The 13,796-nt window shown below is 52.6% G+C and overlaps 1 long non-coding RNA gene and 1 other non-coding gene across 2 annotated transcripts; both read right to left on the bottom strand.

Moving 5' to 3' along the window:
- Positions 1–6,209: 6,209 nt before the first annotated feature.
- Positions 6,210–9,732, bottom strand: LOC141577010 (uncharacterized). Its single transcript, XR_012505441.1, has 3 exons — positions 9,189–9,732; positions 8,079–8,236; positions 6,210–7,690 (listed from the first exon to the last, which is right to left on the bottom strand). It is a non-coding gene; the product is annotated as an uncharacterized LOC141577010 (long non-coding RNA).
- On the bottom strand, positions 9,254–9,362 carry LOC141577026 (U6 spliceosomal RNA). Its single transcript, XR_012505458.1, has one exon. It is a non-coding gene; the product is annotated as a U6 spliceosomal RNA (small nuclear RNA).
- Positions 9,733–13,796: the final 4,064 nt, after the last annotated feature.

Genomic DNA, 13,796 nt, shown 5'->3' with positions numbered 1-13,796 from the left:
TTAGGTCCCTAAGATGGTTTTCGTTGTTCTTTATTGGTTTTTCTCTCAGCTGTTCTGATTGGGTTCTTTCTGTTGTCCTGCCTTCTAGGCCACTTATTCGTTCCTCTGCGTGATCTAGCCTGCTTTGGACAGCCTTTAGACCAGTTCTCATTTCAGCCAATGAGTTGACCAGTTCTCCTTGACTCTTCTTTATAGCTTCGATTTCGTTTTTGACGTATAGTATATCTCTCAACACTATCTCTTGGAGTTCCTTCAGGACTTGGATCACTCCTTTTTGGAAATCTTGATCGAGCAGGCCATCCACGTCTATTTCATGGATCGTGCTTTCAGGGAATTTCTCTGGCTCTTTTAATTGGGAGTGGTTCCTCTGCTTCTTCATAATGCTCCTATCTCTCTGGCACTGTGGCTTAAGGAGTATCAGTTATCTATTGGGGTCCTTAAGGAGTTTATGTATTTATCGAAAGCCTACGCAGGCATAAAACTTTAAAAGAGAGAGGGGGATAGGGGGAGAGAGAGAGAGACAGAGACAGAGACAGAGGGGGAGAGGGAGAGAGGGGGTGGGGGCAGGATGTTAAAAGAATGGAGAAAAAAAGGTTTGAAAACAGTGTACGATCAATAATAGAAGAGCAAGTTGAAGCAGAATAGCAATTGAGCTGAGACGTCTTCTAAAAGCCTTTAAAAACAAATAGAAAAGATCAGAAAATAATATACAATTGTTTCAAAAGTAAATTTTTAAAAGGTAATCGGAAATAGAACAGATTTTAACAAAAGATAAAACAGAGGATTTTAAAAGACGGGAGAAAGAAAAGGTTTGAAGACGGTGTGTAATCATGAATAGAAGAGTCAGTGGAAGCAGAATAGCGATCGAGTTGAGACGTCTTTTAATAACCTTAATAAAAAGGAGGAAAAAAATCGAGAAACAATATTTGAAACCTGTGAATAACCAGTAACAGGAGATCAAAACCAAGAGAATGAAAAAGGGAAGGGGGTGGATGTTTAAAAATAATAATAATGAAAAGACTTGAAATGAAACATTTAAAAGGGATTAAAACCGTAAACGTATACGACTGTTCAAAAGTAAAGGTTAAAAAGGTAACAGAAGGTAAAACCGATATAAAAGAGATTAAAAAAGACAAAGGAAACAAAAAAAAAAAAGAGAGAGAAAAAAAAAAAAAGGATGTGTTCTCCTGGAGACGGTGCGCTCTTAACGGTTTCACCGAGAAGTCTTTCTGTCGTCGCCCTGTTTCGTGAACTCAGCTTGCTTTTTCCGCGGGCCCTCTGTCGGCGCCCTCGTCTGTGCTGCCCTCGGTGCCTGTGGGCAAGTAGATCGCGCCCCCTCCTGGCACCGCGTTCGGATGCTGCGTTCCTGCCGGGAAGGAGGGAGGGTGGCTGGCCGCCTGCCCTCTCCCGGCGCCGGTCGCTCCGCTGCTCTGTGCGGCTGTGTGCTCCGCCTCGGGTCGGCGCTCCTCTCCGTAGGTGGGCTCGGGGAAGACCGTGGAACCGCCCCGCCCCTGCTGCATTCCAAAACTCGGCTCCTTCTTAGTCTTGGTGGCGCGAGTTCTCTGAGGTACCGGGGCAGATATATAATATCTGCCTCAGGCTGAAAACGAGTCTCAGTCCTGCCTAGGAGGTTGCAGAGCCCCCGGGTGCGGATTCGAGTCTCGGCCCCGCCCCCGCTCCCGCCCCCGCCCGCGCGCTGCGCGCCGCGCGCCAGGGGCTATGGCGGCTGTGGCTGCGCCCCGCCTCTCTTCTCGCGAGAAGGGCCGGTGATGGCGCCGCGGGTCTGAGGAGATGGAGGCTACGGCGCCCCTCCCCCCAGGGCACACCGGCCGTGTTGCTTTGCCTTTCTTTCCCCGTAATGGACGGGTTGGGGGGGCGGGTTGTTCTGCTCTGTATCCCCTCCCGGCCACGGTGCGTGGTGCCGCCGACACGGTCCTCTGCCCGGCTCGTGCGGCCTGTCCCGGCCCCCGGCTGCCGGCCTGCGACTCGGGCTGGGTGTCGCGGGGACCCTCTGTGCCCGTTTCACTTGGATCGGTCGGTCAAGGGGCGCTCCGGGCAGATCAGAGACTCGGAGGCTCCCCCACCGTCCCGTCGGCCTCTCCGTTGGAGAGGGGGAGGTTTGGCGAACGAGCCCTATTCCTCCTCTGCCGGTCCCTCCCGCACTGTTTTGCTTTTGACTCTTTCTTTTCTCCTTTTCTCCTACCAGATTTTGGGCGTCTTTGTCTTTCGAAGAGGGCGGTGTTCTGTCGGAGTTCCGCAGGTGGTCTGATTGGCCGAGTGGGTCCGTCGATGTGAGTTTTGGTGTATTTGTGGGAGAGGGTGAGCTACGAGCGTCCTTCTACTCCGCCGTCTTGCTTCTTCTCGGGTTATTTTTGAAGAGTAGGTGCTGGGGATTGAACCCTGGACCTTTATTTTTTGCATGCTAAGCATGGGCTGTACTGCCTGATCTCTAGACCCTCCCCACCGCAACCCCCCCTTTCCCACCGCCTCCATAGTACTCGATGAATCTCCTACCTAGATATCTATGCTTCCTTGGAATAGGGCCGTCGTTTTCTTCATCGGATTGATGCACGTCTGTGGATTCGTCTCGTTTCTCTCCACTGCGGTGGGTGGCATCGGGGCGTGGGGTGGGGTGGAGTGGCGTGGGCTGGGAACAGTTCTTCACGTGTAGAGGTGGAGCGGAGCGATGAGGATGGTGACTGTTTCCCCGAGTGCTCGCGCCGGGTGATGGAGGCCTGTGGTCTGACTTGGAAGAGGACTCGGGTGACCAGAACAGAGCCCGTGTGGGGTCGTTGTGGAGGGAGGAACTCCACCCCCCCCAGCCCCAGCCAAGGCACTCGTACCTCATCGAGGGACGGTCGGCCGAAAACAAACGAAAGCTGTCAGAGGTTTGGGGGTGGGGGTGAAGGGGTGTGTGTGTGTGTGTGTGTGTGTGTGTGTGTGTGTGTGTGTGTGTGTGTGTCTGTGTGTGTGTGTCTGTGTGTGTCTGTGTGTGTCTGTGTGTGTGTGTGTGTGTGTGTGTCTGTGTCTGTGTGTGTGTGTGTCTGTGTCTGTGTGGTGTGTGTGCTGTGTGTGTGTGGTGTGTGTGTGTGGTGTGTGTGTGTGTGGTGTGTGTGTGTCCCCGTTCCCCGTACCACGGTCTCTGGTCGAGGCCCCCCCGAGCGGAGAAACGCACGCCAGGCCGTCCGTGCTCCTGGTTGTCCGGCCGCGTGTCCCTGCCACCCAGAGATCCCGAACCGTCCCGCTCGCTCCCCTGCCATGTGCCATGTGCCACCTGCCTGTCGGCCGGGCGCTATTTTAGACCCTGCGAAGAAGTCGACCGGACGGACGGGCCGGGCCGGGCCGGGCCGGGCTGAGCCGAGCCGAGCCGATCTGAGCCGAGCCCGTCCAGGCTGGGGTGGGTGGTGCTGGGTTCAGAGGAGTGGGGTACAAGCGGGAGGCGGGCGTCGATGGAGGGGAGGGGGAGGGGGAGGGGGAAGGGAGAGGAAAGGGGAGGGGAGGGGGAGCAGGGATGACGATGGTCTGGGGCTTGGCTTGTGGGGTGGGGGTGGGAGGGATGGTAGCCATCCTATGACTTTCTCTCCCTACCCCGCCTTTTGCAAGTCTGTTCGAGTGACAAGGTGGTGCTGGTTTCTGGCTGGTGCACACCATAGTGATTCTGTTCTTCTTTTTCCTGGTCTTTTTCAGGAACCCTCGTCCCGAGGGACTGAATCTAGTGCCCTGTGCTGCGCGGTACGACCTAGGGGTCGAATCTGCCAGGAGAGGACTTACAAGGATTTGGAGGATCCTGGAAAACTGCTACCATCCAGAATCCTACATGGATGTTCAAGATCTTGTGGATGGACGGACGGACGGACGGAAGACGGATCGAATGGAGGCCCCGCCCCATCCCCTGGACCCCTAGGCCCAGGAGGATCGTGATGGGTCTGGAAAGGACTCTTCCGACGAGGGTCTCGGGATGGACTTTCTCGGTCCGCGGAAGGTGTTTCTGCACAAAGAGGAAGAGAGGGGCGTTCTCGGCCAGAGAGCCCGAACCGCCTCCTTTCAGGGATCCGCTCCAGTCAGGGTTGGGGTCGGGGTCAGAACGCAGCCACCGACAGCTCCCCTCCCTCGTCTTGGCTCTCCAACTTGGGAAACCCTCCTCCCTGCCCCCTCACCCATCTTCTCGTCAGCCGGCCTCCAGCTTCCCCGTGCCAACCACCTCTCTCATGCTGCCGGACTTTCCTCCTCCTTGGGCTGCCAGGAAGCTCTCCCGCTCCTCCACGTGCTTTGGCTTGGAATCCCTGACAAACACAAGCGGTGCTGGTGGGCGGGGCCGCGGGCGGTGGCAGAAGGACTCCCTTCATCTTATGGGAGCGATTTTTATCTCCATAGAGGTGGCGATTGAGAAAACACATAAAATCACTCAGAAGAATACCCATGTGTAGTGTCCCTGACCTAGATCCGTGTCTGTCTGTCTGTCTGTCTGTCTCTCTCTCTCTCTCTGCCTCTCTCTCCATTTCGCTATTCTGTGTGTGTGTGTGTGTGTGCGCGCGCGCGCGCATGCGTGTCTGTCTGTCTCCCTTGTCTCTCTTTCCTCTCCTCTCCCCTCCTCTCCTCTTCCCTGTTCTCCCCCCTTCCCCCTCACCCCTCCACTCCTCTCTTCTCCCCTCCACTCCTCTCCTCTCCCTCTTCTCCTCTCCCCTCGCCTCTTCTCATTTCCCCTCCCCTCCCCTCTTTTCCCTCCTCTCCTTTCCTGTCCTCTCCCCTTTTATCCCTCCTCTCCTCTGCTCTCTCTCTCTCTCTCTCTCCCCCCTTCACTTCCCTCCCTCCTCCCTACCCCCCCAACCCCTACCTTCACAGGGCCTCATAGATTGCAATCGGTTTCCATGAAATGTGATGAAGAGGGAATGAATTTTAGAATGATATCCCCATGCCATCGAATCCTTCTTCCCCAGGGATAGCGACTTATTTGTGGTCGTGTTTGTTTTTGTTTTTCTTGTTGTTGTTTTGGGGCGCATCGAGGGCGCAGGAGGCGTTGGGAGTGAGGGTGATGTTTCTCTTTCTGTCTGTCTCCTCCTTAGGAAGGATTTTAAGAGGAGGGAGGACCCACAGAAATCTACCATCTTGTCTCGTACTGCAGCTGTGTTTGAGCTTCCTATACGATCTGGGCGGAACACTCCCCACCCTCACCTCAAGCCGCCATTGCCGCCCCCTCAGCCCCCCTGCACCCCCGTCCAGTCCCACACTTGGGGCGGTGGTTGGGCATAGGGGGATGTTGGCGGGGTGGTGGTTGGTGGGGGGTGGGGTGGTGGAGGAAACCAGAAAACAGACCACTGTGGCACTTGGGTGACTGGGGCTTCAGGGTGAAGGAGGATGAATAAAATGGCCGGAATTAGGCTAACGGATTGCTTCTTCTTTTTTTGGCGGGGGGGGGAGGGGAGGATCATTAGGTCATTCATTCATTCATTTGCTGGGGGGGGGGTGTCATTCGGTTTCTTATGCTCGCCCTGAAAACGGTCAACTGTCCTGACTGACTGGTTGCTGCTCACGGTTCCAGGCCTGTTGTTGAAACTGGAAGCTATCGATCTTACTGTTTCTACTGTATTTCACTCATTGAAAGTCATCATCATGCTGGGTCTCTGAGTCTTTCTCCGAGGAGAAGGTCGGTCACGGGACTAGTGACCTGACAAAATAGCCTGAGTGACCAAGAAGGCCACACCTTGAGTGCTTATGAGATAACGAGATCTAACCACCAGCCTCTATAGAATGGGTCACCTGGAGGCATCGTGACACCATTCTGAGTCTTCTGATGAGAAAACGATTCTGTGGATGGTGATCGATGCCCGATTGTTTGAGCTATGGCTCTAGAACCACCCCACCCACTCCATCCCCAAGGTGGGTACACAGTTTTGAAGACGCTAGCCTGCTGTGAATCCCCTTTGCCCGGCAGAGCGATAAAATGGCCTCTTTGCTTCTAAGCTCCAAGACCTTGTCTCTGGATTCTTGGGCTCGTCGGGGACGGGGGCCGAACTTTTGGCAACAAGCGTGCTTCAGAAACAGCGGATGCCCGAGAAGGACACTCTGCCTCTCCCTCTTCTTCCGGGCCTGAAATGGGGAGGAAAAAAAAATCGCTTCCCCTGGAAGCCGGAGTCCGGAGCCCGCCATCCGGAGGGACTTCTGGCTTGGCCTTCTCCTGGGGTGGGGGGGAGGGCACGCCACTGCACGTGTTCTTTGTCAACTCCCTGTTTCTCTCTTCTCGAGTTATCTCTTTGGGACGGCTCCCACACTGGGTGAAAACAGACAGACTGGCTGGTATGTCTCCCTACCCCACCCTTCGCCCCCAAATGACTGATCTCCTGTCCCATCAGAATCACCACTTGTTTTCCAACGTGGCTTTCTTGGATCCTGGAGGACTTGTAAAGGAAAAGCCCAGCTGGGCTAACAAGCTAAAGTCACAAATCTAAGTGTGATAAGTGTCCGTTTACTGATCTAAGTTCTGCTGGGCTAACTCGTAAATCTGAAGTTTAGTGTCAGTTTACTGGGCTAACAAGCTAACTCGTAAATCCAAGCTCAACAAGTGTCAGTAACGTGATCTGTTCCAAATTGATAAGCTCCAGTGTACTGATCCTTTGCTTTTTGTTGTTTGAGCCTTATTGGCGAATAGACCCATATTTGTAATTAACCCTATGAAACCTCATGTGCACGTCTTGGAGGTGCTCAGAGCTTCGGAGCAGAAGCCCCTCTGAGCCCGCCGGCGTAATAAATCTGAGTACTCCAACCCTCCGAGTGGTGCTTGTTTCTTGGCTGGCCTGTCATTTCCGTAACAGACTGATATCAACTTAGAGCCAAGATGGGCGCAGAACTGAAGGAGCTTCTCGGCTGGCCTAAGAAGCCTGTCGTCGTGATGTGGGAGGCATTCTTTACGAGGGACCTATCTGATTAAGTGCTTGACCGCCTTTTGGACTTTGAACCAACTTGGAGATAGGAACTAGGATGAGAGGGCACCCGAAATAGCTCAGCAAACTCTTCTCCATCCTTAGAAGACAGACAGACAGACAGACAGACAGACAGACAGAGTGTGTGTGTGTGTGTGTGTGTGTGTGTGTGTGTGTGCGCGCGCGCGCGCGTGTTTGTGCGCGTGCGGGGGTGTGGGAGAGGGAGGAGATGACGTCAGCGTACTGGACACTGTTTCAGTGACATGGGGAGTGCTGTCAACTAGGAAGGAACGTCATGTATTCTTCAGCCTTGTGTCTGTACAGGTGGGTACACTCAGGGTTCCAGAAAGGATGGGATATTCCTGGCAGTCGTCTACTGCCCTGGCATCGAGGGCTGGCTGGCTGGCTGGCTGTCATCCAAAGTGGAGGCTCTCGTGAAAGGGACAGAACCGAGTCCCAAGGAGATGCCTCCTTCACTGACTTTCATGCAAACACAGTGGACCACAGCCTCCGGAAAGAGGGTGGGTGGCACACGTGGCCCCAGTCTGTTCTGTCCATTCGGCAAATGGCCTGGGTTAGGGGAAACCCAGCATGGCGACCATCCGACAGGCCGACCCACCGACCCACGGACGTGCTCGGTTTCTCCCAGCTCCCTGGATGACCTCCCCCACCCACCCCCACCCCACCCGCATTCCTTCACCCACCGTGGTGTCTGGTGTCAGGGCACTTGGAAGATGACTCCCATTGTTCAATAGACAGGGGCAGGAAGATTCCTATAGGACCGCAAAAACAGTCAACTGGCCATACACACATACATACATACGTACAAACGTTTTGTCCCCAGAGGCCTCAGACCTCCTCTCTCTGGACCCGCTGAACCCCAGTAACTGTCCCCCATTCAACTGCCACATAGTAGGGGTCATCCAGACGTTCTTGGGATGGTAGGTATGACTTCCAAAGGGGTTGAAGCCTTCCTTCCCCCACTGCAAGCCTGATGCCATCAGCATGGCCAGGACACTGCTACAAACAAACAAACAAACAAACAAACAAACAAACAAACAAACACACACACACCACCACCACCACCACCACCACCAACAACAACAACAACAACGACGACAACAAAAGACAAACACATGCGTATGTGACTTGGGGACATACTTTCCGCAGCCTCCAGGGACGAAGGCACTCGCTTCGCTGGGTAAATCCTACGAGGCTTCACTAAAGCGCTTGCCAACTTACTTCTCAGAAGGATCGATCTCTGCCCCCATCACCCGCCATCATCAGGCAAGGTCGTCAGAATCCATGGGAGATATAGACTAGAAGAAGAAGTAGAGGAAGGAGGAGGAGGAGGTGGAGGAGGAGAATCAGTGACATGAGGTGTGTACGACTTCTTGTCTCCAAGAGGATTGAGTTTTAAATTTTTTTCTTTTCAGATACAAGGGAAAATAAACTTTTGTTTTTTCCCCTTCCTTCCCTTTTAGAGGCGGACACCCACATGGTAAATATCATACCTCTGTCAGCAGAATGGAACCCTTTCTCTTTTTCTCCCTCCCTGACCCTTCTGGGATTCAGAAATCCTCCGTGAGGATTTTTCTATTCTTGGCAGCAGAGTTATTAGCATCATTGACTTGGAGGCAAAAACTTAGGTTTCCATTAAACTGGGATAGACATGCATGGATAAGAGATACTAGTGCTACTCGTTTTCCTTAGGGTTCCCCTGTGTCTGTGGTGTGTGTGTGTGTGTGTGTGTGTGTGTGTGTGTGTGTGTGTGTGTGTGTGTGTGTCTGTGTCTGTGTCTGTCTGTCTGCCTGCCTGCCTGCCTGCCTGCCTGCCTGCCTGCCTGCCTGTTTATTGTAGGAACTCTCTGTCAATGGAAGTATAGTTGACTTACAATGTTGTGTTCATTTATGACGTACGGCATAGTGATTCACTTATTCACACACACACACACACACACACACACACACACACACACACGTATACTTTTTCAGGATAGGTTATTACAAGCTATTGAACATAGTTCCCTGTGCTAGACAGTAGGACCTACTTGTGTACCTAGTTTGTATAGGGTGGTTTATATCTGCTAGTCCCAAACTCCTGATTTATCCCTCTGCCCTCCCCCATTCCTCCACCCTACCCTGTCCCCTGTGTTAACCATCGGTTTCTTTTCCATGTCTGCGAGTCCAGTCTGTTTCTGGTTTGTAAATAGGTTCCTTGGAGTCTTTTTAAAATGGAGTTATTTATGTATGGATGGGTGTCTTGACTTACTTTCAGATCCCACCTAGAAGTGATGGCATAGGATATCTGTCTTCCTCTGGGTGACTGACATCACTAAAGCTACGGAACTCTTCACGTATGTGCGTGTGTCGTCCACGTTCAGGGGCCGTGCTGATCTTCTCTGGATGGTTCCCGTGTTAGTCGATGTGCTGTGGCAGCAAGCGCTTGCCTTAGGGTTTTTGTCTCAACCTGAAAGCCGGCCCGGAGACTGAAGGTCTTCTAGTTGCCTCCACTATCTGCCTAGGACCATCTCCACGAACGTTTCCCATTTTCTCTCACCCTTTTGTCTTGGCATCATTGAGTACTAAAATGCTCCGTCTCCTGAAGCCCTGCAGACTGAAGCTGGACAACGGGAGGTAAACGTCAGAGAAATGGCCACAACAGCTCCTGTGGAAACCATCCTAGGGCCTGTTTTTGGAGGAGCCGCTCAGAGAGTTGAGCCGAACACCCCAGGACATCATCAGAGGCATTTCAAACTGCTCGAGCCATTTCGATGACCCCGATGTGTGGAAATCTCCTACTAGACTGACCCCCTACTCCCGGCCCTGAATCTGGTTTCTCATCTGCTCCAATGATTAACTTTTGTGCTGTATTTTGGTTTTCCACACAAGTGCCTCTTAGGCGATACCTGACTGCTTGCTCCCTAGGCCTAGCTTCAGAAGCCCATCGACACCACCGCCTCCTGAGACGAGATACTACAACTGTTTCCTTGAACAGACCTGTTCTCAGAACTAAGAAACTGGGTCCATGAAACGCAGGCCCTCTAGGAAACTATTCCCTCCCTCCTGCCCCCACACCACACGCACGCATGCACGCTCAGACGCACGCACGCACGCACGCACGCACACATGGACGCACATGCACAGTCAACAGCCCAGCTTTTAATGTGTAAAACTTCCAGGGAAGTTACAGAATAGGGAAATGTTGGGGTCCAGAGTAGGCTGCCCCAAAATGTGCCCGATGGACTATGCTGAATGAAAGGGACTTCACAACTGGCCAAGGGGGAGGGTATAGGTCAGTGGTAGAGTGTGTGCTTAGCAAGCAAGCACAAGGTCCTGGGTTTAATCCCCAGTACCTCCGGTCAAAAATAAATACATAAAATCGAATTCCTCTCCCCGCCCCCCCCCAAAGTATACACTGCTGTATGTCAACTCTGTCTCAATAAAACTGGAAGAAAAAAAGGAAAAAAAAATGATTTAACAAAAGAAGGAAAGAAACAAACAAAGAACTGCCCGAGGCAAGAGGAACACTCTGGCCCTCCTTTCTGCCTCCCTGGAAGCAGGGGAAAAAGAATTTTGTTTTTTTAAAGTCTCCCATCCCAGAGGAATCTATCAAGTCAGAGGTCTGCTTCCATGCCCTTCCATGATTCTCAAACGGTGTAGTGGGGTTTACCCAGATTAGGAAAAGGAGGGGACTCCTTTGGCCTGAGACCAGGCGAGATTCTCCCCCTCCCTCCCGCCTCCCTCCGTGCAGTTGGGACGGGGTGGCCTAAGGGTGGGGAAATTGAAACCAAAGAACAAAAGCCGTTCAACAGAGAGGAGCCGGAGGCCAAGTCAAAGGCTCTGACCTGAGCACAGAGCTTTCTGCATTTGAATGAAGCGATTGAACGAGGCCCTGCCGAATGGATCCTCCTGACGTCCCCGCCCCCGCTTCCAGGAGACAGTCAGTCGATTTGGGACCGATCGGTGGAGAAGGCCTGTGAGGCGGCGGCGGCGGCGGTGGCGGCGGCGGCGGCGGAAGCAGCGGCGGGGGCGGGGGGTGGGTGGTGCGCGGGCGGGGGCGGGACCAACGTTCGCTCCAACTCTGCCTGCCTGCCTGCCTGCCTGCCTGCCTGCCTGCCTGCCTGCGGGGCTGAGGCCTGAGGGCCACGCTGGTTCCTGCCACTCAGGGAAACTTCTGCGGGTTTTGCCGAAAGATCGCCCTCCCCCACCCCGTCCCTGACGAGCCAAATAACCCAGAGACAGGGTCTTAGAGTTTAGAAGAAAAGAGGCAGCTTGATTGCTTTGCTGGGCAAAGGGGACTCACAGCAGGCTAGTGCCCTCCAAACTGTGAACCCGTCTTGGGGTTGGGGTTTCATGCTTCTGTGGACGAACAGGTTGGAGCATGAAAGGGAATCACAACAGGCGGGAGCACAAAAGGTGCTCATGATCAACAAGGGTCTCTGATGAAACTTCCTCCTAAATCTGGATGAGTGTCTGATAACATGGGACCTCCTGGTGGTCTAGTAGGTCATCAGCCCGTGACCTTCTTTATCTGGTCAGACTCACCCGGCGGCACCAGCGCCACGGAGGAACTCGGGGTGGGGGGTGGGGGGTGGGAGGGGGCTGGTCGTTCTCCTGAGCTTATCCTCCCGTGACTCCCTTCCTGGGGAAAGACTCAGACGCCAAACATGATTGTCAAGTTGAACGATCAGAGGAAGGTCAAATCAAACAGTTAGAATCGACAACTTTAGCTGTTTTTAACAGTGGGCCTGGAGCTGGGAGCGGTGTCTGGTCAGTCGAGTTTGCTGATCGTTCTAAAAGCAAGCAGTAAGCATAAAGCCAAAAATTGGCTTAGCCTAAGTGCGGCCACTTCATGATTCCTCCTTCACTGGGGGCTGAGGCGTGGGGGAGGGCGGGGGTGGGGGACAGGACTGAGGTGGCGGCGAACTTCTCCGTGAATGCTCGGAGCCGAACTGCTCTCTGGGCCTAGGTCTGAAAAAGGCCTGAGTCTCAGCTATGACAGATTCTCTCTCTTTCTGGGCACATGGACTGACTCGCCCCGCATCCTCCCATCCTGTCAGACCCTTTGGACACACACCTCCACCTGAAGAGTTCTTTGGCCTCGTCCAGAAAAAACAAACACACGCACGAACAAAACCAAACGAGCACACAGAAACCCTGCTGATCTCCTTGGACCCCATTCACTTCGGAGAGTCCCTCTCGTAGAAATCCCCTCTGATCGATGATTTCACCACAGCCGCCTCCCTTTCTCCGGCACAGTGACCCCCCACCCCCACCCCTGCGTGGGCCCTGTCCCTCTACCTATCAAAAACCAAACCCCAGGAGAAAAGAAAATCAGAATGCTGTTTTGAGCCACTGGATCTGTGAAAGGAACCAAACAGAAAGCTGAAATAACCAAACCAGCCGAACACCAAAAGCGAACAGACAGATACCCCAGAAAGAAGGGCATGCTGACCCTTGCCCCTTTCCTTCCTGGAATCAGGACATAACATAGATCTACACCCCACCCCCCACCCCACCCTCCCCAGATGTCTTCTTTATGCCGGAACGAGAGTGACGTTCTTATTGTCAACGGTGCTGTTATGGAAATGACAGGCCGGCCAAGAAACAAGCACCACTCGGAGGGCTGGAGTACTCAGATTTATTACGCCGGCGGGCTCAGAGGGGCTTCTGCTCCTAAGCCTTGAGCACCTCCAAGACGTGCACATGAGGTTTTATAGGGTTAAGTACCAGCTTGGGGTATTCGGCCAATAGGCACGCAATAGCTTTAGCAACATCATTATCACGAAAGTAGAGGCAGTGAGGCAGCAAACCAACATTTCAAGGCCAGATATGTCTCTTTGAAAATCCAGCTGGCTAGCAAAATATGAACAGGGAATCAGCAAACCGGCACTTATTAATTTAGATTTACGAGTTAGCCCAGCAGAACTCAGATCAGTAATCCGACAATTGTTACACTTAGATTTGCGACTTAGCTTGTTAACCCAGCTGGGCTTTTCCTTCACAGCGTAAAGCGGAGAAGGAGAGAATTCTGTACAAACAGACCTCGATGAAAAGAATCCTCACCCTCTTTTAGGCCCCCACCTCAACACACGTGCGCGCACACGCGCGCACACACACACACACACACATGCATGCACGCACGCGCGCGTATAGTTACTCCTGTTCTCTCTCTTTCTCTCTCCCTCATCCTTTCTTACTGATTTTTTAAAAATGTTTACTGATAACACAGAAAAATTTGCTTAAATATTGTCCAGGAATGATATTCATTTTTGAAAACATGATATATATTGTAAAGGATTTGGGCTTCCTTAGAAAAATCCCAGTCCAGGCACGATTGTATAGCACCTCCTTTCACTTTCAAGTGTCTCATTTCAGACAATAAAGTAGCCAGTCATCTTCCTTGTGCATGACCTTTGTAACTGGCACAAGTCAAACGGCACAAAATTCAGACCCAATCTCCTGATCCATATGATTCTCATATTCTTTTTTTTTTTTTTTTTTTTTTTTTTAGCGAGTCCAGAAGCTATGGGTCTGTGCCAACCACCCGTGGCTGTTCACTATCCAGCATTTCTTCCATTATCTTTATGTTGTCCTGTTTCTTGGAAGTATTAGTGCAGCTACTTTTCCCGATGGTCTCTCTGTCTCTGTCTCTCACTCTTTTCTCCTTCTTTTTTTTTGGGGGGGGTGGAGGGGGATGGGTTTGATTAGGTTATTTATTTATTTTAATGGTGGTTCTGGGGATTGAACCCAGGGCATCATGCATGCTAAGCAGGCACTCTAACAATGATCTATATCCTTCTCTACACCGCCCCCCCGACCCTCCAGCACCCCCCCCCGTCCCCGGCCAGGGCCTGTCTTTGCTCAACCCAATAGA

This window comes from Camelus bactrianus, unplaced genomic scaffold (assembly GCF_048773025.1).
Source record: "Camelus bactrianus isolate YW-2024 breed Bactrian camel unplaced genomic scaffold, ASM4877302v1 HiC_scaffold_59, whole genome shotgun sequence".
In the NCBI taxonomy this organism is placed as follows: Eukaryota; Metazoa; Chordata; class Mammalia; order Artiodactyla; family Camelidae; genus Camelus; species Camelus bactrianus.
The sequence above is the reverse complement of the archived record's forward strand: the minus strand, read 5'-3'. Positions and strand labels throughout refer to the sequence as shown.